Genomic DNA, 24141 nt, shown 5'->3' on the forward strand with positions numbered 1-24141 from the left:
GTGCTATATTTTAAGCATTCACGTGAGGAAAAATGGTACCAGGAAAAAGAGTAAATAGATGTTATTCCTATGTCTCTTATAAGAGAAAAAGTAAATAAAGATGTTTCACAGACTAAAAGTTTTAGTGGAAATGAGTTGTAAATTTAGATAATTTCTTTTCATTTATATTTATCTGGCCCTCTAGAGATTTCATAGATTTTCTGATGAGTTTTAATTTTTCTCTGCAATATTTAGACTATTTTTGAGTTGTCAATTTAGTGCTTAAGCTTTTAATAAATACAGCCTGATAAATATGTATGCTCATGTAATCATTACATAAAAATCTGCATTTTTAGTGAACAAAGAATTTCCTTCATGTGCCCTTTGTTAGTCATTTTTTAGAGAAAAAATTAGGTCTTCTAATCACCTCAGCGATTTTCATTATCTGGGAAAAAAACAAAACAAAATAACCTTATCAAGATTTAAATGGATTAAAAAATATGTCATTGAAACTACCAAATTGTATGTAGCCAGGTGATGTCAAACCACAGTGGTCTTGCAATAGAAGATGAGAGCAGGATAAGAATATCTTTCATTTTTCTTAATTTTAAAATCAATAAAATTAGGTCCATTATCATGGGAAACAAAAAGGTTCTAGAATGAAGAGATTAGAAAAATCCTCTTCTTAACATTAAAACCTCCCCTAAAATTCAATCATAAAGAAAACCTGCATTGTAATTTACTATACATTAGCATTTATGATTTTGACTAAAAAGCAAATAAGCAAACAACATCACCTATAATAAATAAGTCATGAAGAACTATATTTTCAATACTATAAATAATATTACCTAAGCAATTAATCTTTTTAAAGTAAGACTTTAATTTCCTTATAATTGTAAAAATTTGTGCTGAATTAGTGTGGCCATTGAATTTTTAAAACTGTAATCAACAGGTTTTAATTATTGAGTGGAATCCATATATTTGGGATAGGACTTTCTAAATTTAAGTTATGAAGTACTTCCTAGTGAATAAATTATATTATGAATGAACAATAATTATAACAAGTACTAAGAATCTTAGAATTTTAACCTGAGAATAATGCAGGAAAATAAAGCAGATAGGTAAGATATAATCCATATAATCAAACTATACTCTGCTAGTACTTGGAACATTTTGCATATATATCTGAGATTCACTGATAGTTTGTTATTTCAAAAATGTATATTGATTTTCTATAGTACTGACATCAAAAACAAGTACCTCTTTGAGAATTGTTTCATTGCTATTTGGGTGGATTTGGGGTGTCTTTAACCTAAAGTACATGAAATATGTGACACATTGGATTTGGGGATAAGAAGGAAAGCATATTTACCTGATGATATATGGCATATGGAAATGTGCTCTTTATTTGAAAATTTATTGAAGCTTGTCAGTAGCCTACTTCTATTCTTTATAGTCTGCCTAACCTGTTAGGAAAGGGGTTTAATGGCCAGCCTGGACAGATAAAGAATACACAAAGTTCAGCATGAGTGGAGCTTAGAGTTATAATTCAGTTCCAGCACCCTACATGTCTTTGACATTGCGGCTAAAAATGTATTTTCTATCGTAGACTGAAAAAAATTATCTTCATCAGTTTTGAAAGTGTTTGAAACGCTATCAATATGTTCATTTGTATTTTTTTACCTTTCTTCAGATATTACTCTCTCAGAAGGTAACTTCTGGGTCTCCACTGGCAAATGGTCTTATCTCTTTATCATATTGTGATATCGTCAATGTTGTATCAGTCAAGTGATTTTCCTTATTATTCATTTTAACTAATTAATAAAGTTCTTTGTCCACATATTTTCTTAGCGCATATTATAAGCAGAAAACATACTTTAAAATTTTTAAAATAAGATTTATAATACTATGTTTGAGATTAACATTTCAATTTTGAACTAATAAAAGAGAATACAAAAAACAGATTTAGTAAGAACTTAGAATAATTGATGAGATATTCCAAAATTGTTATAAAAGGTTGTTTCATTAAATCTTCCAGCAACAGGATCCCTGGGTGGCTCAGCAGTTTAGTGCCTGCCTTTGGCCCAGAGCGTGATCCTGGAGTCCCAGGTTGAGTCCCACGTCAGGCTCCTAGCATGGAGCCTGCTTCTCCCTCTGCCTGTGTCTCTGCCTCTCTCTATGTCTATCATGAATAAATAAATTTAATAAATAAATAAATAAATAAATAAATAAATAAATAAATAAATAAATAAAATTTCCAGTATCTTCTCTGCAATTTAGAGCTCTGCTCATCTATAGTCCAGTTCTGTCACATAACAGCACATCTCAGTCCCCATAATAATTTATCAAAGACTTACAACTCAAAGTATCACCTTTTGAATTACTAAAATATTTTAATGGCATATGAGATGAATGAATTCAAAGAACAGGATGAAAAGCTGACATGTCCTTAGTGAAACCTTGTTTTCCAGAAATTCTGTTGTTTTGATTTGTTTTGTTTTGTTTTATATATTGTTCTCTTTAAGCCAAGAAAAACCTGCCTGTACTATAGGCCACTACACATCCTGTTCTCAAATATTCAGTGGAAATTTCAAGTAAAATTTCAGTGAACATTTAGCTCCATTTGAATACAAGTAATACTAGATACATTTTGAGTTAGTGATTCTCTAAAAAATTTAAGAAATAAATTTTGGGTGTAATTATATTTCTCCTTGAAAATTCATTAGTGCTGAATATTCAAAGGTTGGAGCATACTTCCCCATTATATTCAGCTTGATGGCAGTTCTTTCTTATATCAAAATAATACTACTGAATTGGTTGTATACTTAATGATTCCTACAATTGAATCTATCTTCATATTCAGTATAGAAAATTACAGATATATTGACATTTAAATTCACTCTAGATACCGAAGTTCTTCAACCTGAAAATGTGACAAGGATTTAGCAACACTTTCATAGACATAACATAACAAATTGAGGGACACTCCAAGCTAGGCTGATTTTATGCAACAATAATATAATTCAAATGATGTTTCCCTGTTTCAAAATATCTCTGCTGAAATTTCACTTTCACAGATATTTATTAGGTATTAACAGACTTATCTAAACTATAAATATGCCTGGAATACATAGGTACCACTAAATACATAAAGGATTCTAAATAATCTGACTCATTTAAATTAGTTCCCTTTTCAGAAGAGTTCTGGCAATTTCAGGGGCTAGCCTTCATCTACTACTGGCCACCAAGTATTAGATAAAAAGTTAAAATGTAGTAACGCTGAATGGAGTATAGTCTTCCCAGTGTTTTATATTTGGCACAAGCGGTTAACAAACAGACATGGACAGCAAATCAAACTTTACCTAAAGGTCCTTGTACAAGGTTTTAATTACATATATATACATATATATATACATATATATACATATATATACATATATATATATGTTTGACTTCATGGTGTAATGTTTTCCATATTGCCTTCCTTTCAAGAATTTTGCTAGAGAATAATCTATTACATTTATAAAGTAATATACATTCTTTATGAAATTTGGAGCAGCAGAGTAGCTCACAAGGAAAAGTGAACATTAAGGGAACATCATTTTATTCATCTCTTTATATAAAGAAATCAAATAGGTAAACTAAAAATTTGTAAGTGGTTATCATGTTACATAATTAATTTCACTTGAATTTTATAGAAAAAAATCTTAAGTAAAGCTAAGAAAACTGCTTAACTTCAGATAATAGTTAATCTAGGATGAATAATAATTATTTCCTTATAGTTTTTCCTACAAGATCTAAAAAGCTTAATAAACTGCTAATACGTTATTAGGTTTTAACACTATTTCTCAATTTTACACAGTATTGATTGACCTTTTTTTACTTAGAAAAAAATTAAGAAATGCATCACCCAAGTACATTAATATTCTTACTGTATTTAGTCTCTAAGTATTCTTGCCACATGTTTCTTTAAACCTACTCCATCCCACTTTCACTCTAGCCACTCTACTGAAATCACCTTGTTAATGATCTCCACATTGCCAAATCCCACAGTAAGTTATATGTCTTTATTTTACATGAACCATCAGTAGAATTTAACACAATTGATCTTTCTCTTCTGGAAACAATGTTTTTCACTTTCCTTCAAGGACACCAGACTTCTTCACAGATCTGTCTCCTGTGCTGTACCTTCAATCTGACCTTTTAATATCGTAGAGCTCCAAGACTCAAGTTTTTGGACCTCTTCTCTATTTATACTCACATCCATAGCTTTAAAACCAAGTGTATATGGGATCCCTAATAACTTATATCCTGTGGTCTTTCTTAAACTCCAAACTCATATAACCAATTGTTTGCATGAATTTCCATGTGGATATCTAATAAACACTTCCAATCTAAAATGCCAAAAACTAAACTTTCAGCAGACAAGAAGCCAAACAGTAAATAAACTAAGAAAGAAAGAAAGAAAGAAAGAAAGAAAGAAAGAAAGAAAGAAAGAAAGAAAGAAGAAAGAGAGAAAGAAAGAGAAAGAAAGAAAGAAAGAAAGAAAGAAAGAAAGAAAGAAAGAAAGAAAGAAAGAAAGAAAGAAAGAAAGAAAGAAAGAAAGAAAACATTACTCTATTGTCTTCCCATTTCAATTGATGGTAACATCCTTTCAGTTACTCAGGCAAAAAGAAATCATAGGATCTTTTTAACTTTTCTTTCTCATAGCCAACATCCATCAGAAAAGTCCCACTAGTTCTACATTCATAATATATCTAGAATTTGACTTGTCTATCTTCTTCCATATCCACTGTTACCACCTTGATCCAATATACTATCATCTCTTGCCTGAATTACTGCAATCACTACCAGTTATTTTATCAAAAAGAGATCATGGATGTTCTATTCTCTCATTCTTTGATATTTTAGACAATCTGATATCTTTATAACTAAACAAGAAACTAAGTCTTTTCCTCACTATAGAAATTGTTCCATCGTCTTCCAACATTGACTAAGTTGTTTCTCATTCATATCGTTATTAAATGGCTTGCTTTATTCTACCTGAATACCTAAAGAACTCTTTACCAATGTGTTTCAATAACTTAAGAATGATATGTCTTAATGTTGATTATTTTATACCAAGATTTCCTAAAATAACACAGGTTCCTTTGATTTCTAAACTCACTTCTCCCTTTATTTCAAACAAATTATTAAATTATATTTTTATTTATAGTCTTTCTTAATTTGGGCGGCTAACTCAGGAACTCTGATGACAAGTACTCTGTTCCCCTGCTTTATCTTTAATAGCTTTCATCTCTTTCCCTCTTACCTCTTCATTTGCTCTCATTACATCATACCTTTCCTCGGAATTAAAAATTTAATTTTGAGCAACATATAGTGTAATATATATACATATGTGTATATATTTATATATATATAAATTCATAGTTCCATATTCAGGATATTCTGATATAATGTTATTACATCAATATGTGATACTCAGATAAGTTTTATAGCTTCTACAGCAAATTTTTTTTTTTAATTTTCCTTTACTGGTGTAATGTTTGTTTACTCTCTGGAATCTCTGTTGTCTTTCCCTTTTCTTCGTTTTTCTTTAGAAAGTTTGTTTAGTTACTCGGCTACATATTTTCTTCTTTCTCATACCTAATTTTGGTCTTTGTCCAGAATCTCTATTTTCTCCTATATAATGAGGGTAAATTTTCTTTGACATTGCTCCGTAGCTGGTTGGCACCCTCTCTTGAGCTATAGTTTGAGAACTGAAGTTTTGCTATTATGCGTACTTTTGGTATTTTGAAGATGTGAGCAGTTCAGAGTTTGAATATAGTCATTTTTGAATAGCCAAGTCTCTGTTCTCTCTTTTGAAATTTTATTAAATGTCTGTAACAGAATTCACTCTACTAAGTTGAGGTGCATATATTATTTTTAAGGAAGGATCCACTTGCATTTTTTATCATTCTCCTGGAACACAGTGACCCCTGGTGGTGTTTCCTGCTTCTGCTGAGGACCTGAGATGCTCCTGGTCACAGAGATTTTTTTCTTTCTTTTTTTTTTTTTTTTCAGAGATTTTTTTCTTAAGGAGGTGTCCTTAGATTTTTTTTTCTAGGCTGTCTAATTAACCTCTCATTTGCTATCCTAAGAATTTTTAGTATGTTTTCAATTAATCCTCTTCCATGTCTAAGGTATTAGAGAGATGAATAAGGATTAAACTGCATACCAGAATCAGTTACTTTTCAAAATTTATATTATGAGGTTGAATCACTTTGCATATTTGGATGCTGCTAGTGAATTCATCGTTGGTTGTGTCAGGGTATGGGTGGCTGTCTACCACACTATATTTTCTTCCTTTCTTCCTTGGTAGTAGAACAGTTTTTCTATTATTATGTACATGGCTGTTCAGGATAGAAAACACAGTTGCCAGCATCTGCTATATCTAAATGTAGGCATGTGACTAAATTTTGGTCAATAAAATGTAGGCAAAGGCAATTTCTGGAACATACTACTAAACTTTCTTAAAAGACAGCAGGCATGATCCCTTTGCTATTTTTTCTCCTTTCCATCCTGTTATTGAATTAACACCAGGATGTATGAAGTATGAAATTCTAGCCATCAATTTAGAACCTAAGAACAAGAGTCACACTCTAGAGATGGAGGAGTCAAAGTGGGAATAATCCTGGGTCACTGTCAGTTATCTGAATGCATCAGAACTCTCTTATGTAGGAAAAAAAATAAATAGTACTTTGTTAAATCTACTACTATTTGGGGTTTCTTGTCATATAGAATTAAACATAATCCCGAAAGTATGCTAATTTTACTGATTTCTGTTCATTGTGTCAAGCACATATTAAGGGAGATTCTATGATCCAACTTTATTTTTTAAGCTACTACTTGTGTGGTGATTTTTTTATTTAAAAAAGTATTGTCAAATACAGATACGTAGATTGAAATTTATATATGTGTGTATATAATTTTCATTAAGGTTGCAAACTGTCATACAGTTGATCATATTTCCTTATTGTGTTCTAATCTCTTCTATTTCTGTATTTCTGTCCCTTTTTTCATTAATTTCAGTTCTTATCCCTATTATCTCCTTTCTTCTGCTTTCTGTGGTTTTATTTGGCTCTTTTATTTTTATTTTTTAGATGCTTGGCTCTAAGTTTTAGCCCTTTAATTTCAATTTTTCTACTTAAATTTATATAGTTTCTTTAAAATATCAATATTGCTTTGCCCATATATTTTGGTATGTTCCACCTTTTTTCTTATTAATAGTTATAATTAATTAATTATTTTTTTAGTTATAATTATTTTAAAATTTCATTATAATTTCTTCTTTTACCTATAAGTAGTTTAGAGATGGGTGTGTATTTTAATGTCCAAATGAGGGGCAAAGAGCAAATTTATACTTTGCTATTGATTTCTAAACCAATTGCACTATGTTCAGAAAACATGGTCTAGTGTTAATAATAATATTGTTAGAAATATGTTGATCCTTAATTTGCAGCCAAGCAAATGGTCAGTTTTGTTAATGGTCTCTGCATGAGCTTGATAAAATTGTTCTGCAATTGTTGGAGAGCAGCTTTTATATTTGTAGGGTTGCCATATGACCTGTTAGCTCAGGTGAATCCTAGTTTATGCTTATTATCCCAGTGTATTTTACTTACAAATATACTATAATTTTTTGTTGTTAAGTATTACATTATTATCAAATCAAATATTAATTCCAGCTGGTCAATTATGAAATTTGACTCTTCAGATTCTTAACTAATTTAGGGCCATTTGATAAATGAGAGCTTTGTTGAAACCTCTCACTACTGTAGTGCATTTATCAGTTTCTTCCTGCAGTTCTATCATTTATGCTGAGTATTTTATTAGATACACATATATTTACAACTGTCATAGCTTGTGGAGTTCTTTTTTTTTCCCACTGAGTTTTCTAATTCTATTGTGCCTTTATTAGTTATTTTAGTTAAATAATAATAATAATAATAATAATAATAATAAATAGCCACACACTATTTTGACTTGCATTTTCTTGATTTATGTTTTTTACTTTCAAACTTTTTGCTATACATTTTACACGAGGAAACCAAGGCAAGTGTGCAAAAGATATACCTATGTATCTAAGGTTTTACCCAAATAGTAAGAAACAGTAAAAATTCAAAACCAGGTCATCTAATGCAAAACTCGCCGTTGTCTTTAATAATAACCACAAACATTGATTTAATGCCCAGTTTGTGCCAGCTGCTGTACTAACAGCTTCGTATGTATTATCCTGCCTATTCTATTAAACTCTAGTGCCCCCTTCAACCTCTCATGGCATCAGTATGTGGTAGATGTTCTAATATATATTAAATAGTAAGCAGAAAAACAAGGGAATCATTTCAAGGTATTTTCTTTCTTGCACCAGATAAATGGTGCACTATGAAAGCAGAACAACTTTGAAACTGAAGGAAAAATTAATGGTTTCAAATCTAGGTTAGATATGCACATGATTTCTTCCATTTCCAGCTATTGGTGAACACGTTAGGTCAGCTTGTTTGCACTTTGGCACCTCTTAGGAAGAACATGTCTGTGTTGCTATTTTTGAAACTGCAAAGGGTTGATCAGGATAGTTCCCTGGTGTGAAACTCATCAGAAATTCAACTCCTTTACTTAACCTACAATCACAGCCATTTATGAAACTACTGGTTTGATATCAGAGCCTCCAATAATACTTCTTGGGATGCTACTCTAAAGGCCAGAGCTCATGGAACTAGAAGGGCTCTTTTCTTCTTTCTTTTCTTTTCTCTTCTCTTCCTTTTTTCTTTCTTTCTTTCTCTCTTTAATTCTATATTAAGATTATACTAATTTGTGATTTTAAGACTCGTAAGTCTTCTCAATTGATTCTTTTCAGCAATCATGCAGAATACCACTGCACAAAGTCCTTTGCAATAAACCTGATATTTATTTACCTTTATCTCATTGTTTGTAGCCTCTCAAGACTAATTTTGATTGGGCCTACAGCTGAAAAAGAAAGGGGAAAAAAACCTACTGCATGGGAGAATTATGTCCTTGCTTTTTTCCAGAAAATACCCAATATATTTACTTATTAGTGATACAGCTGTTTTTAACTTCCTGGGGGTGACAAGCTCTCAGATGCAGGCCAGTTGTCCCCAAAAACTTAAGACCTCTTTCTATCCAAGGCAAAGAGGTCACAGGAGCGTGGCACTCGTCACTCAGGTTTGTCTAATTAGGATCCTACTTGGACCTTAACTCACTTACTTATCCCACAGATTTATTTACTGAGCACTTTCTATGGGCTAAGCACTGTTCACTGAGTTCTCTGAGTATTATTCATATTTATCTCTGGTATCCCCACTGTAGGAAATCACTACCATTTATCAGATGTCCCTGTTTACCTTGCTGGACATGAACTGATATTCTTCACTCCTACTCTTAGATGTTTCAGCAATTATCTCTGTTAGGTGAGCAATCATGTTTGCCTTGCTTAATGCAGTGTTCTCAGCAGCTAGCAGAGTGCCTGGTACACAGTTACATATTCAATAAATACCAATCAACCATAAATCAAAGAATTATCTTAAAACTCTTATGAACCATTGCTAGCTGAGCCTTCAAGTCCTCTCCCTTTCCGTCCATATCTCCATGCCCTCATTTCACATACCTTCATCTTGGTTCACATACCTGTGAGCCACACCTAGAACACCATGCACTCCTGACATGCTCCCTTTTCCATTCTCTGACTCAGTGGTTCCCCTGGGATTCCCATATCTTGTCTTCTACCTGACTTTGATATCTTTCTTAAAGATACAATGCTGTGAGAACACAAAGCCTGCCATGGAAGAGAGCCAATCTTCTGGGAAGAAAACAGAATACTAGTTGGTATTTGACAGTGCTGCCTTTGTAAATAATAAGTTATTTGACATTCAAAACTAAGGAGGTGTGTGTGGAAGAAGAGTCTCCTGCCAAGGAGGATTAATTAGCACAAAGGTCACAGTTGTGCTGCACATATTTTTGTAAGATACCATATCTAATTGTTAGGCAGTTAGACTACACTTTATTTCAGACTGTTGAGATCTTTTTGGTTTAATGAGACAGTGCAGTCCATCTTCACAGATCGCTGACCATTGTTTGAAGTGTGATGATAACTGCATTTAAAGTTATTGAGCTTGAGTTTAAATAAATTATACAGAGGTCAAAGAACACATATTTGGTGTTCCATAAACAGCCAGAGCTAGTGAATCACAACTTCTGAGTAAAAGAAAAACTTCTTTTATTAAAACTCATACCCTGTGTGTCACTGCTAGGTTTTTCTTTAGGCATTCTATATTTTGTAAAAATAAATTATTTGTGTAAATTACACCACAAAATTTCTCTAATCCTCTAATTTTCAGATACCTTTTATTTAATTAGATTAAGACTAGGTAATATGTACTAAACTCAGTTGCCCATATACTTTGAACTACAGGGCTAAACAGTAAGAACATTGAATTTATTTTGAAAGACAGAGAAGGAAACCTATCATTAAAACATGCTTACACATATGCTGTTTTCTGTAGATTTTTTTAAAAAAGAGGTAGCTTTGTGAAAATCATCAGTGTCATTTTTGTAAAGTTAGTTTTGGTATCTTCCCAAATTAGATATTAACTATATTTAAAATAAGATAATGGGGCAGCCCCGGTGGCGCAGCGGTTTAGCGCCGCCTGCAGCCCGGGGTGTGATCTTGGAGACCCGGGATGGAGTCCCATGTCGGGCCCCCTGCACGGGGCTGCTTCTCCCGCTGTCTGTGTCTCTGCTATTGTCTCTCTCTGCATCTCTATGAATAAATAAATAAAATCTAAAAAATAAAATAATAAAAATAAAATAAAGTAAGATAATGGCATTTAAATAAACAGTATCTTAAAAGGAAAGTAAGTGGATAAGTAAGCTCTATTTGCCAGAGGCTTCCATATAGTCTCTTATTTTCTCTGTACCACAACTTGTGTCACAATTGGCGACAGATACCATAAGCGACATCACTCACAACAATTCCTTTTCCTTGTGTCCTCTATAATACAGGCTAAAAAATTAAAATAGTCAACTTCATAGTGCTACCTAGTAGGAAGTCTCATGCAACTCAGTTCTTGCCAATAAAACAAGCACAACTGTGAGGATTCTGCATCTTCTGCTTCCTTTTCCATCCTGCCTGGAACAGTGAGGCTGGAGCTCCAGCCATCACCATCCAAGATGACAGCTGGAAAGTGAGAAGGGGCCTGGGTCCTAAATGACATTGGTGAACTACTACACCCACATCTCTAGGTCCATAATATAAATAAAGCTCTCTATGGATACATCATTGAAATCTCATTTGCATTAGAAGCAGCTTAACGAATCCCAAACTGATACAATCCTTCCTGTATTGACTTGGTCTGTAGATTTAATAGTATTTGTTATCAAAACTAAGTTTGGGGGTTAGTGTTCTGATGTGAAACTCAAGGCTTAATTAAATACCCTTTTTCCTTGCTTGAATTAAGTGACTCCACCTTTTATCCCCAATAATATAGCCAAATGGATTTAACAGATTTATTTTTCATACAGTCTCCTAAAACATATCTGAAAGTCTTGACTAAAATTGAGGAAAGACTCTTTAACACACAGTCTAGAGAGCATCTGATCCTAAGCCTAGTTTAGCTGAACGTTTGGTCTTTGATTCTACAATGACTCTCTCAAAAATAGAGTTGACCATCAGGATGGAGAAACACATGATTGTCCTGAAGTCAAGCCTGGAAATAAGCAATATTGCCAGGTGACCCTGCCTCTGTTCTGAACTTGAAGCCCCTCATGACAAGTGTCTTTAGAAATACTGTTCTTCAAAAGTGTGTCTTGGCAAAAGAAGCTTAAAGAAAGAATAGCTATTTCTGGCAATAACAGGCACCATGAACAGCCCAAGAAGAACCAAAGAACTGAAAAGATCTAGATCTTCTCTAACAATGTAATTACCAATGAAATTTCTCATCTAATTTTAATTTCTCAGTTTTTACTTGTAGAAATAATTGTGAAACTTAGAAAAAAGAAGATATAATATCTATTTAGAACTTAGAGAGGCTCAGACTCAAAACCATCCCCCAAATATAACAAAATATTTTAATACGATTTTCTGCTTCTAGGTACAATTTACTTTACCATTCTAATATTATTAAAGGGGCAAATATTCCCTCTAATTACATAACACAAGTTTGTTGCACAAACTTTTATAGTATGATAGTGTCTAAATTCATTTCCCTCATCTTTATTCCTATTTAGGTTAAATATTGTTATTCCTTTTTTTTAAGACTTTTTTTTAATTTATGAGAGAGAGAGAGAGAGAGAGAGAGAGAGAGAGGCACAGAGACACAGGCAGAGGGAGAAGCAGAGCCCAACGTGGGACTCGATCCCAGGTCTCCAGGATCACGCCCTGGGCCGAAGGTGGTGCTAAACCGTTGAGCCACTCAGCTGCCAAATATTGTTATTCCTGATTCTTCAGAACCTTTTCTGAAATATCTTGGTAAAGGAACCTTCCATATCATTTGGTTCAAAAATTCTTGCAGGGGTTGGGGAATGAAGAAAATAGGGGGAAAAAAAAACATAGAGCAAAGAGGAGGGGAGATAAACCAACAACAGCTGGGAGCTGGCTGGGTCAACTAAAGAAAAATATTTTAGGCATTGGTTGAACAGCACACAAAGTGACCCTCCTCTATCATGTTTGTATTTTCAGTAATGTCTGTTATAGACAAAAGTGCTTTCTGTGAGCAGATATTTTACAGAAGTAAAGGAAAGAGCTAAGTTTCAGGCTTAGGTCAATGTCATACATATTATTCATACATAAGCCCCCTGGGGATTCAAGATTTCAGTAATTCAGATTCCACTAAACATGGATAAAACTCAAGTAACCTTAATTAACTAATAATGCACTGAAGGGCCCTCCTGACCTTGGCTACATAAATATTAAAGACAGCAAAGGAACAATTAGTTTATTTCCCTCTTATAATTTACAAATTATATGTGCTTAAAATGTAGAGATATGATAGCTGTTATTTCGTAGACTACTAGATTTGAAAAAAAAATGCATTAACTGACTCAGAAAAGTTTAGATAAGGTGTTTCATAGTTACTTTAAATAAAAAGGGGCATGATCCAATATTTTCTATTTCAGGACTAACTCTGTGACTGGACAGATATGATTTAACCCATTCTAAAAGTTCCTTATATGAACCGGTAAACTAAATGAATTAGCAATTTTTAGAGGATCAACTGAATTGATATGGCACGTGTCATCTATCATTTATCTCTTGTATATGAAAGACATGAGGACATATGTTAAAAGTTTTTTTTTTTTTCTTTAATGGTCAGAAATGTAAGAATTTCAAAGAATAGGATGACCCAGCCTCTCAGTATGTGCCTGAGGTCAAGCGGACAGTCTTAAATCTCGAAAGAATATTAGATCACTAGAAAGATAGCTAAAAGATCAGATATATTTCTCCCTCAGGGTTAGAAAGGAAAATAAATTTTGTCCTTTTTCTAATACTTCTTATAATAAAAATGCAGCTATATTAATGACAAATTACCTTTTATTAGTTATTACAGCTTACATTCAAAAGTAATATGCATGATGACTACTAAAAAGCAAAGAAGATAATACTGTTCTAACCACATTAATTAGTAAAGGATTATTGCTTAAAGGATTAATCTAAAACTTTGGAAATCCAGATTTTAACTAAAAGATAAAAGTAAATTATTAGGTCTGCTGCTATCTACTTTGAATGCATTTCTAAAAATCTGCATGAATTGGGAACATGCTCTATTGCCGTTATTGATTATTCGTAAGAATGAGAACCATATCACTAACTCCTTCTCTTATCATTTGTCTTCACTCCATATTAAAAACAAAGAAATATAGTGAGGAAGAGAATTTTAAAATATGAAAGAACATTACAATGGATTTTCTAAGTTAAGGAGAACCTTTTAAAGGGGAAATATTTTTAAAACAATAACAACCTAAGAATTACATACAACTCTTCTAATACTTGAGGTTACCTTTGCAGAAGACAAAAAACACCATAGAACAAATATTTAATTGATCTAGAAGAAAGCATAACTTTTTTTCTTGAAAGTTTTTAAAAACTACTAGAACTAGGATAATGCAGTAATTTATATTTCTGAAAAATTAACCTTTTCAGTGTTTTGTCATTAACCTGAATCTGCTGTCCCATTTCTAAGTTTGGTCCATATCTAATTATCACTAAAGCAAAATTGAGATTGAGTTCCTACATTATTCTAAAATGTCTTTCTTAATGAAAATATCTCATAAAACAATTTACCCAGTAGGAAGTTCCTAATTTACCATTTATATAATTCTCTCATAAACCTAACAGCATCTCAGCTGGGCTTTAGGGGCCTCCTCTCCTTTGTTTGCTATAACAATATATTTTTCTCTCCCTTCTATACTCCTCAGTGTTTATCAATCACTGCAGTGTCAGATGCCTTTATTGGGAAAACCAGAGTTCTGCCCTACTCTATAAAATGAAAATATCCTTCCCTCAACATCACTTCTGTTAATTATGAGTAAGACTTTACTGAAGGCATGATAAGAGAATCAAAAGATGATCTGGGCAGAAATGAGACAGCCACAGAAGAGAGGTCTTCATAGTGTACATGCTCAGAAGCTATTCAGTAAGTGGACAAATTTATAAATAAATGAAAATTAGGAAAATCCTATGCTCCCACTCAAAGGGGAGATTGAGAGAGAGTAGAGTAATATATTCTTTCTGAATGCCTCATACTTAATAAGTAGATTAGAGAAAAATATTTTATTAATAATATGGTAATAATTTTGGAGAAAATGTTTCATATTTTCTCACTATGTTTTTATCTACATATTGACTAAATAGAGGTTTTGAGTTAGCCTAGCAAATAGTCATTGCCCCTTTGATTCCTTACGCACAATATCATATTAGCTATAATGCCTCTATAATGGAGTTTGCTAGCCTCAGAACTATATATATGCTAGAACTCTATATAACAAACTCATAAATTTGAGTCATTCTGAAACTTCTTCAGCCTAGGTCATCTAACCATGCCAAACTGAAAACTTTTTAAAGTATATCTCCTGTCCCCCTTCTTATCAATCTCTTTAAAAAATTATTTAGGGGTGCCTGGGTAGCTCAGTGAGTTAGGCGTCCAACTCTTGATTTTTGCTGAGGTGATGATCTCAGGGTCATGAGATTGAGCCCCATGTCATGCTCCACACTCAAGCAGGGAATCTGCTCAAGATTCTCTCTCTCCCTCTGCCCATTTCTATCATATATGCATATGCTCTCTCTCGTTCTCTCTTTAAAATAAATAAATACATTTTAAAAATTCTTTAACTTGAGCTCTAATATCCCTAGGTCCTATGGTGTTAGATACTTCTAAACCATTCCAAATCTATCTAGAGAAAAGGTGTAATGTCTTCAAGTAGAGACAGCATTTCCTCTTAGGAGGTAATGGGCATTCTAATTTTGGAGGCTTAATGATTTTGGCTGCTCTATATTTCATATGCAAGAAATAGCAGCCATTTTCTAGCCTGTGTGCCCCAACACATAATTTATAATGCTTTCTATTTTGTTACATTTTATAAGTTATAGTATTTAAAAGTTGTGTAAGAATCTTGTAGCAATGGTAGGTAGTATCCTCTATAACTATTTCCAGCCCCTGGCCATTGTGTAATAACCATGGAATTTGAGTGGAATTAACTTACATGCCCAGCTTCAAGTGAGGGCCTTAATGGTACCAGTCAATTGATGACTATTTGTAGTATAAAAATTATTAGTCTATCTCAGTCCACAAATGTTTCAGTTAACATATGTTTCAAGTTCAATTAATCAGTGTGAGGCATAAGAATCTGTTGATAATTAGGGGAAGAAATATGAACAAGGAAGCAGGTAGCCCAGACTGCTGCTGGGAGCCATCTTAAACTTTGATGAGAACTACAATACTGAAAGTAGAATGGTAATAGCTAAACAGATCAGTCCCTGTTGACATTTTAAGTCTCTGAATAGCCCCTCATCTCAGCCTTCACTTATGTAAGTAGAGAATTTCTCTTTATGATTTAAGTGAGTTTTAGTTTTCTGTTATTTGCCATTGAAATGTCCAACTTATCAAGGATTTTAATACATATCATCATTTTTAAAATTAATTTCAGAGATAGAATTTAGTGACTCATCAGTTGCATATAATACCCACTGTTTATTTATTACATCAAGTGGCCTCCTTAATGCCCATCACTCAATCATCCCTTACCATACTCACCTCCCCTCCAACAACCTTCAGTTTGTTTCCTAGAGTGCAGCATATCTTATGGTTTGCCTCCCTCTCAATTTTCAACTTATTTTATTTTTCCTTCCCTTCCCTTTTGTTCATCCATTTTGTTCATCCTTTTGTTCACAACTCACACAAATGAGTGAAATTATATGGTATTTGTCTTTCTCTGACTGACTTATTTCGCTTGGCATAATACCCTCTTCCTCTATCTAAAAAGGATTTCATTCTTTCTGATGGCTGAGTAATATTCCATGGTATTCCTCTGGTTCCAAAGAAGTCCCCTCACGACTTGAAGGCAAAACAAAGACTAAAATCCAGGTAGTTGTACCGTCATTCCTATAGTGTTTTTAACTTTTTTCATTAGGTCTAAAACTGTCACTTTCATCTCCAATTATAATTATAGTTCTCTTTCAAACTAGTGTATGATATCCCATACCTCTGTGCAAAACTGTTTTGCTGTTTCTTGGGGGGAAAGAAAACTAAAATAACTATCTATATAAAAATGGGGCAGCCCAGGTGGCTCAGTGGTTTAGCACCACTTGCAGCCCAGGGCCTGATCCTGGAGAACCAGGACTGAGTCCCACATTGGGCTCCCTGCATGGAGCCTGCTTCTTCCTCTACCTGTGCCTCTGCCTTTCTCTCTCTCTCTCTCTCTGTATCTCTTGTGAATAAATAAACAAATAAAATATTTTCTAAAAAATGAAGTTCTGAATATTTCCTTTGAAGCTATTATTCTATTATAAGACATTAGTTAAGAATTTAATCTAAACCAGGTTCTATTTAAGAGATGGATACAAAATACCCTTTAGTCTAATTGTTGAAGCAAGTGAATGAATATATAATTATGGTAGGCATGTTAGGTCCTTTAAGAGAGAAAAACCACAAAATTCTGTGAAGTTCTACAGGCTAGACTACACAAATTGGGAAAGGGTTCCCTTCAGATATAACATGTAAGCTATAGCTTGAATGACAGAACAGGGTTTACTTAGAGGGTTGGGAAAGACACACCAACCATGAAGCTTAGCACAAATATGAAACTGTACTTGCTTTATAAAGAAAAGGAGATAGCATAGATAAATAAGACCTATGATTACTTACTAATTAACTAAGATCAAATGGGCATCTTATACCTTCCATCTAAAAAGATAGCAAAAGTAAAAAGATACAACACATTATTGATAGTTTCATAGTTCTCTATGAGACTAGAGATGGCACTAGAAAGGAATGGAATATATGGGACCACAATGTGACCTGAAGGAAATTTAAAGACTCACTCACCAAGGACCATCTATTTCACTGACCCGCCACAATGCTCCTGGGTACATCTTCAAAACAAAATCCTGACAGAGTAATAATTTTCATCAATGAAGTATGATAACTTTATAGAGCATCAGGAAGCAGAGACTCTCAGGGCCTGAAGAAAAGGAACAGAGGAGATGGCCTATGTTGAGAAAGGTAGATTCCCAAAGGGCTCATGCAGGACACAACTGAACCGATGATGAAGTCTTGGGGGATAGAGTACCAAGAGGGAACAAAATGAGAACAAAGGCAATCCAAGTTATTTGATAGACTTTTTTCCTAGTAAGTCATTATGGCAAGAAATAGAAAGTGGTTGGTTCATACAGTTTAGAAAACTCTAAAGGTAGACAAGAGTTTTAGTGAATAATGCATATAAAAAATCCCATTTGCAACAGACAACATTTTTTAGGAAAAGATCAAGAATAGGAGAATGCTAAAAGCAGCTATACTTCATTTTTTTCATAACATTTCTTGTTCCATAGCAGAAAACTAAATAGACTCCTACATTTTGATATAAGAAGTGGAGGGGGGGGGGAGTAAGTGATACAGCTGATCCAGCAAAATCACAAATGGAAAAATAAGTCTTTAACTGAAAAAGGCTTGTTAAGATTTGGGGTTGGCCAAGCCACCCTATCTTACTTAGATGATTTACAGTCAGGAAAAGCTTATCTGCAATTCTAAAACTGCAGACTTCTATTTTATACTGTAAATAAGAAGTAAACTTTGCCATAGACTGTGGAAGAAAATCACTGTTTTAGATTAAGGCGTCCTGTTTATATTCACAGACCTACAGTTGGCTAGAGCTTACTGGCTAGAAGATTATACTGATAAGAGTAATAATAATAATTCACTGAATAATTACTCCATGTCAGGCCTTGTTCTAAATTATTTGTTTATAATTTTTCATTTTATCTGCCTAACAAGACTATGAACAAGATTATTATCCCAAATTTATAGATAGGATGCACTGGGCAGGTTCCTCTTACCCAATGACACACAGTAAGTGGTAGAACTGAACAAGAACCAAAAAGGCAGACCCAACCTATCCTCTCCCTGTCTATTAGGTGGAGCTTCTCTGTGCTATTTCTTCTTTAATCTGCTACATTTTGACATTGAAGGAAAAATAACAACAAATGTAATGGTGTTTAGGGTATATAAATCAGTATATTTGTGTAGAACTAAAATAAAAAAAACTTGGGTACATGTCTGTCACTGTCATGTTCTCTTCAGATATGTTCTTCACGCCCTTCTGTCATTAGTTTTCTTTTCTGTACTAAAAAAGTACAATATTACTTTTAAATGGTTTAGGGTTTTAGAACTATACCAGCTAAAGCTTCCTATTCACAAGGCTCTTACCTTTCAGAGTTTAAAATCAAGTATCTATCAAAATCGAGTGTTTATCAAAATCAGGTATCTACTTTTCATGTTTTTTTTTTCCCACCCCTTTCTGACATGCCATAAGTAATCACAGGGTACTACATGTTTTTATCACTGATCTGCAGCCTGTGTTAAATTTTAAATGCTTTGCAAATACATCTGGTTTGTCTCAATATGAATTTTTCTAATCAGGACCAGCCTTATTAGTGTCTTTTGAAGTAAGATGCATCCTCAAAATACTAAATCCTTAATAAAAATATAACGAGATTATGTTACCCTTTGACAACTTTAGAATTCGAAAAGATAAAGCAACATTACTCAACCAAGGATTTCTATGGGGTTTCCAGGACTATTCTTATGTTTGGAGTGTAAATGCAGCGAGAATAACGAGATGTTGAAGGACTCTTGAAGGGAGATAGTTATATATTCCTCAAAAGAAGCATGAAAAACTCATACACTGGCCTTACGCACCTGATTAATCAATATTTTATTAGAAAAAGTACAATACAACAAGAACACACACACACCAAATACACAGACTGCCACTATAGCCAAACTGTGGAAGGAGCCTCGGTGTCCAACGAAAGATGAATGGATAAAGTGGATGATTCAATTTTAAATATTCTATGCAGCCATCACATTGCATGTCTCCCTTTTCTCAATTGGGACAGGTGTTCGGAAGATACAAAGTTTGGTTATGGAAGCTACGATTCTTATCCATTTTTTGTTATTTTTTTCCTTGGAGTTCAGGGCATCTATCTTCTTTATAATATAAAAGGATATTTCTTGTGCTGATTTGTTTTGATGCCTGAGGAAAAGGATGTCTTTGTTGCTTTTCTCTCTGGGCATGTCCCACCAAGCTTTCCCTCAGAGTTTTGATCCACTTTGCTTTGAGCCTTCCCTCAGAATTAGTGACTTCCAGGTATAATTTCCAAATTCTTGTTCCAAATATGCTGTTTGCATTCAGGAGCTGCCTGTGGTTATGTTTCTCCACACGCTGACTGTTCTTGGACTTTTTTGTTGTTGTTTGCTTTTAGGCACTCATCAAAATCGAAGTGTTACAGCTGCTTCTTAGATGCTGAAATGGCCGCGTCTTGAGGCTACAACATGACAGATGTGTGCGGCTGCCTGTCATGTAAGCTCTCATTTACAGTTAATGGCAGCCCCCAAAACCCCTGACATCCCTCTTGCAATCACATAAATTAATGAAACATCAGTCCCCAAAATATAAATAATGAAGTTTTGAAACCCATATTTAAGTTACCAGAAAAGCTATTCCTTTATCATCATCACAGTTCATTGGCAAACGACAGTACTTCTGCACAACAGAAGTAAAATCCTGTCTACAAACAGTATGTTAGCCACACTAGCTCACTCATTTCTATCATCAGACATGCTTCTGAAATTTTAATGTCTTCTTCCTTACCTACCCTAGACCCAGTTTACTTCTTATAATGATGAGTAGGACCTCTCGCCAAACAAATTTAACAAAATTGACTGTTTTGCTTACTGGATTCTCAAGGTGCTCAATATTTGACTCCTACAGCTTTAACTTGTATGTTATGTACTCAGTATTTTGTACACTTATACAGTGTTACATATAAGTAACTAGGAAATTTTACTAGGGGTCATGTCAGTAGTAAGAATAAGAGTATGAAAGTAAATTCTATATTGTGTACTTCATTGTTCTTTATTCTGCTTTGCATGAGTCTGAAAATATAGAAAATATTCACTAAACTATGTAAAATTTTTCTATTGGAAAACTTCAGAGATTTTTTACATACTCAGAATCAGTGAAAGGAAAGAAGAAAAGAAACTCTCATAAATTTGGTATGACTATAAGTTGTTGCAACCTTTTATAGGGGCATTTTATCATTATCTGTAAAATTTTTAGGTATGATACATTTGAATCAGGAATTTCACTTTAAAGAATCTAGTCTATGAATATTATCAATCAAGCAAATAAAGATCTATTGCAGCATTTTGTAACAGCATTACTTTTATTAGCAATAAAAATGAAGTCAATCTGAACATTCATCAGCATGAGACTGGTTAAATAATGGTATGCTCATGCCACTATGAAGGAATACTTTAAAAAATAAAGTAGCCCTAGATGTACTAAGAAAAAGAAAATTCATAGTTTATTGTTAAGGAAAAGACAACTTGGGCCAGCCCAGGTGGCGCAGTGGTTTAGCGCCGCCTGCAGCCCAGGGTGTGATCCTGGGGACTCTGGATCGAGTCCCGCGCAGGGCTCCCTGCATGGAGCCTGCTTCTCCCTCTGCCTGTGCCTCTGCCCCCCTCTCTCCCTTCTCTCTCTGTGTCTCTATGAATAAATAAATAAAATCTTGAAAAAAAAAAAGGAAAAGACAACTTAAAACACAATAAACAACAACAAAAAAAGCATACTGAAAATTTGCATAACAATGCATATAGTACATTCTAGAGCACAAACACACCACATGTATTTGGAAAAGCTATAGGTATGTATCAAAAGGGGAAGGGAAGAGAAATTTTTTTCATTTTGACTAACATTTTGGATGGTTTTGTTTCATTATTAATTTATTTGAATGTTTATTATATCCAGACAATGTGCTAAGTAGTGATTTCATTTTAATACTTTTAACTGTACTTTTGTATTCATTTGAAATTATTTGTTTTTTAATGTTTTCTAATCTATTACCATGGCTCCTCAAAGAACTATGCCTTTAAAAAGAGTACTGAAATTTATTTATACAGGCCACTCAAGGAAAATGGCAAGATTATATTCTAAATAAGTCAGAGCTGCAGGCATGTATAATCTATTAAGCTTATCAAGAAAGAACTATGTAAAATCCTTGAAACAAATTACTGTACCAAGGTGAGCGATGCAAATTTTACATATGAATGCATATCAAGTTTTCATAGGAGTTACTAAAAGAATGCTGGTTGTCCAGCTAGGCTATAATAAAAAGGAACTAATTGCCTTAAAAACAGTCTCACACTTCTGCTGAGCATTACATAGAACCTTGGTATCTCCAACTGGACATGACTTTAGATACAACCATGCCCTTAACTGTGGATGAAAGTCATATATTACAGTGATAATAGCATAACAGTTTGGAACAGACAGACCTGATTCACAGCCTTTCTCATCCATTTAGTAATGTGTGATAAGGTACAGATCACTTAAATCACTGCTTCATTTTTTTCCATCAGTAAATAGAGATTCTAAATATAAGTTACTTATGGTTGTGTAACAACTCAATAAGTGAATGTATATAAATAAAGTAATGCATGTAGACCACTCAGTATAATACTTGGTATGTAATGAGCAATAAATAAATATCTTCTAGTACTATTATTTATAATATTTTTGATGATGGAATTTAAAATGTGTCATTCTAAAAAAAAAATGTGTCATTCTTTGGGATTACAAATTCTTTAGAGGATCCATTCATATGTTTTGTAATATTTTTCCATTAGTTTACCAGTTTCCTATTGCTACTGTGGCAGGTTGCCATAAACTTAGTGGCTTAATGTAATATAAATTTATTATCTTTTAGTCCTTAAATTCAGAGCCTAAAATGGTCTGCAGGACTGCATCCCTTTTGCAGGCAATTGGATAGAATTTATTTCTTTGCCTTTCTACAGCTTCTAAAGAGTATCTACAGCCGTTAGTTCTTGGCTTCTTCTTCCATCTTCAAAGCCAGCAAGAGCTGGTCAAATCTTTCTCATGTTACAGCACTTTTACATGCCACTACTACAGTCAAATCTTCTTCTTCCGGGGGATCCCTGGGTGGCTCAGAGGTTTCGTGCCTGCCTTTGGCCCAGGGCTCCAATCCTGGAGTCCCGGGATCGAGTCCCGCGTTGGGCTCCCGGCATGGAGCCTGCTTCTCCCTCTGCCTGTGTCTCCGTGTCTATCATAAATAAATAAAAATAAATCTTAAAACAAAAATCTTCTTCTTCCATCCTATAATAAGGATCCTTGTGCTTACATTAGGCCCGCCTAGATAACCCAAGATAATTTCCCTATCTCAAGATCCTTAATTTAGTCACATCTTCAAAGTCCTTTTTAAAGTAACATTCACAGGTCCTCAGGATTTGGATATTAGCATCCTTATGGGGCACTTATTCAGCCTACTACAACTAGTAAATAAATTCAGGCCAATTTGAATAGATTCTCAAATTTTCTGTTTGGATAGCAATGAATTTGTAAGAGGCTACACCATCAAAATCTTACAGTGTCATTCATCTGATACTATTGGGGTAGTGTGGATTTTATCTTGAATTTCACTATAATTATCCCATGAGATGTTCAGATTGTACATGTACATTAGTACTCGTTGATGTAGCAGAATCAGTTTCTCCCTTGAGAAAATTTGTAATTTCCTACTTAACCTCATAATGCCCTTCATCAGACATCATCTAAGACTAGCAAGAAATTCTGAATCCTATTAGAATGTAAAAGCTGAAAGTGACCATAAAACAATCTTTTCAAGAATACCATCAAGTGTGCTCCATAAATTGCTAGATCTGAGACATATAAATACATGATCTCAGAAAGAGATTTCATGGTCAAAAAGATGTGTAAAACACTGTATATTATAAACTCTATTTTGAGATTTAAAATTCATGTGATTATACTATCATGTTAATTAACCTGATAGGTTTTGTGAAAATAAATCACTTTTATTTAGAATTTCATAGATTTTATAACCATACAAAATTGATTTTGTTCCTTCTGGTTCGTTTTCTTCCAAGATTTGAAAGTGAATATATTGGACATCACTATAGGAAAATGGCTCTAATTCAGTGCTTCACAAATGTTGTTTCTGGGCCAGCAACATTAGCACCACCAGAGAATTTAGAAATGCAAATTCTCAGTCCCCACCTCAGACCTACTAAATCAGGAACTCTGGAGGTAGGACTTAACTATGTTTAAACAAGTTCTGGTGATTCTGATATCTTGCTAACAAACAATAATCATTGCTCTAATCCAATCTGTTTGCACAGCTGAGCATGCCCAGCTCCAGAGTATACATGCTCCTTCTGCCCCTGTAGGTAAAAGCTTTACTTTGGGTATTGTCATACCTTAGGCACCCCAAGTCCCAAATTATTCTGCCATTTGATCATCACAATTTTTCCTGATGTTCCACAGTGACACCATTTCCAGTACTGGCCTCATAGCAAC

At 33.8% G+C, this 24141-nt stretch overlaps 1 protein-coding gene across 11 annotated transcripts in view; it reads right to left on the minus strand.

The window, feature by feature from the left end:
* Positions 1-24141, minus strand: part of LOC144316026 (uncharacterized) — a 524958-nt gene that overhangs the window by 292944 nt on the left and 207873 nt on the right. Inside the window, exon 1 of one of the 11 annotated variants that reach the window (XM_077901458.1) lies at positions 17574-17705. The exons of the other annotated variants lie outside the window; for them this stretch is intronic. The gene's annotated coding sequence lies outside the window, so the exon portion shown is untranslated. Of the gene's footprint in view, positions 1-17573; positions 17706-24141 lie in introns of those variants that run through there. 11 annotated transcript variants of the gene reach the window in all.

The sequence above is a fragment of the Canis aureus genome, chromosome 1 (assembly GCF_053574225.1).
Source record: "Canis aureus isolate CA01 chromosome 1, VMU_Caureus_v.1.0, whole genome shotgun sequence".
Lineage (NCBI taxonomy): Eukaryota > Metazoa > Chordata > Mammalia > Carnivora > Canidae > Canis > Canis aureus.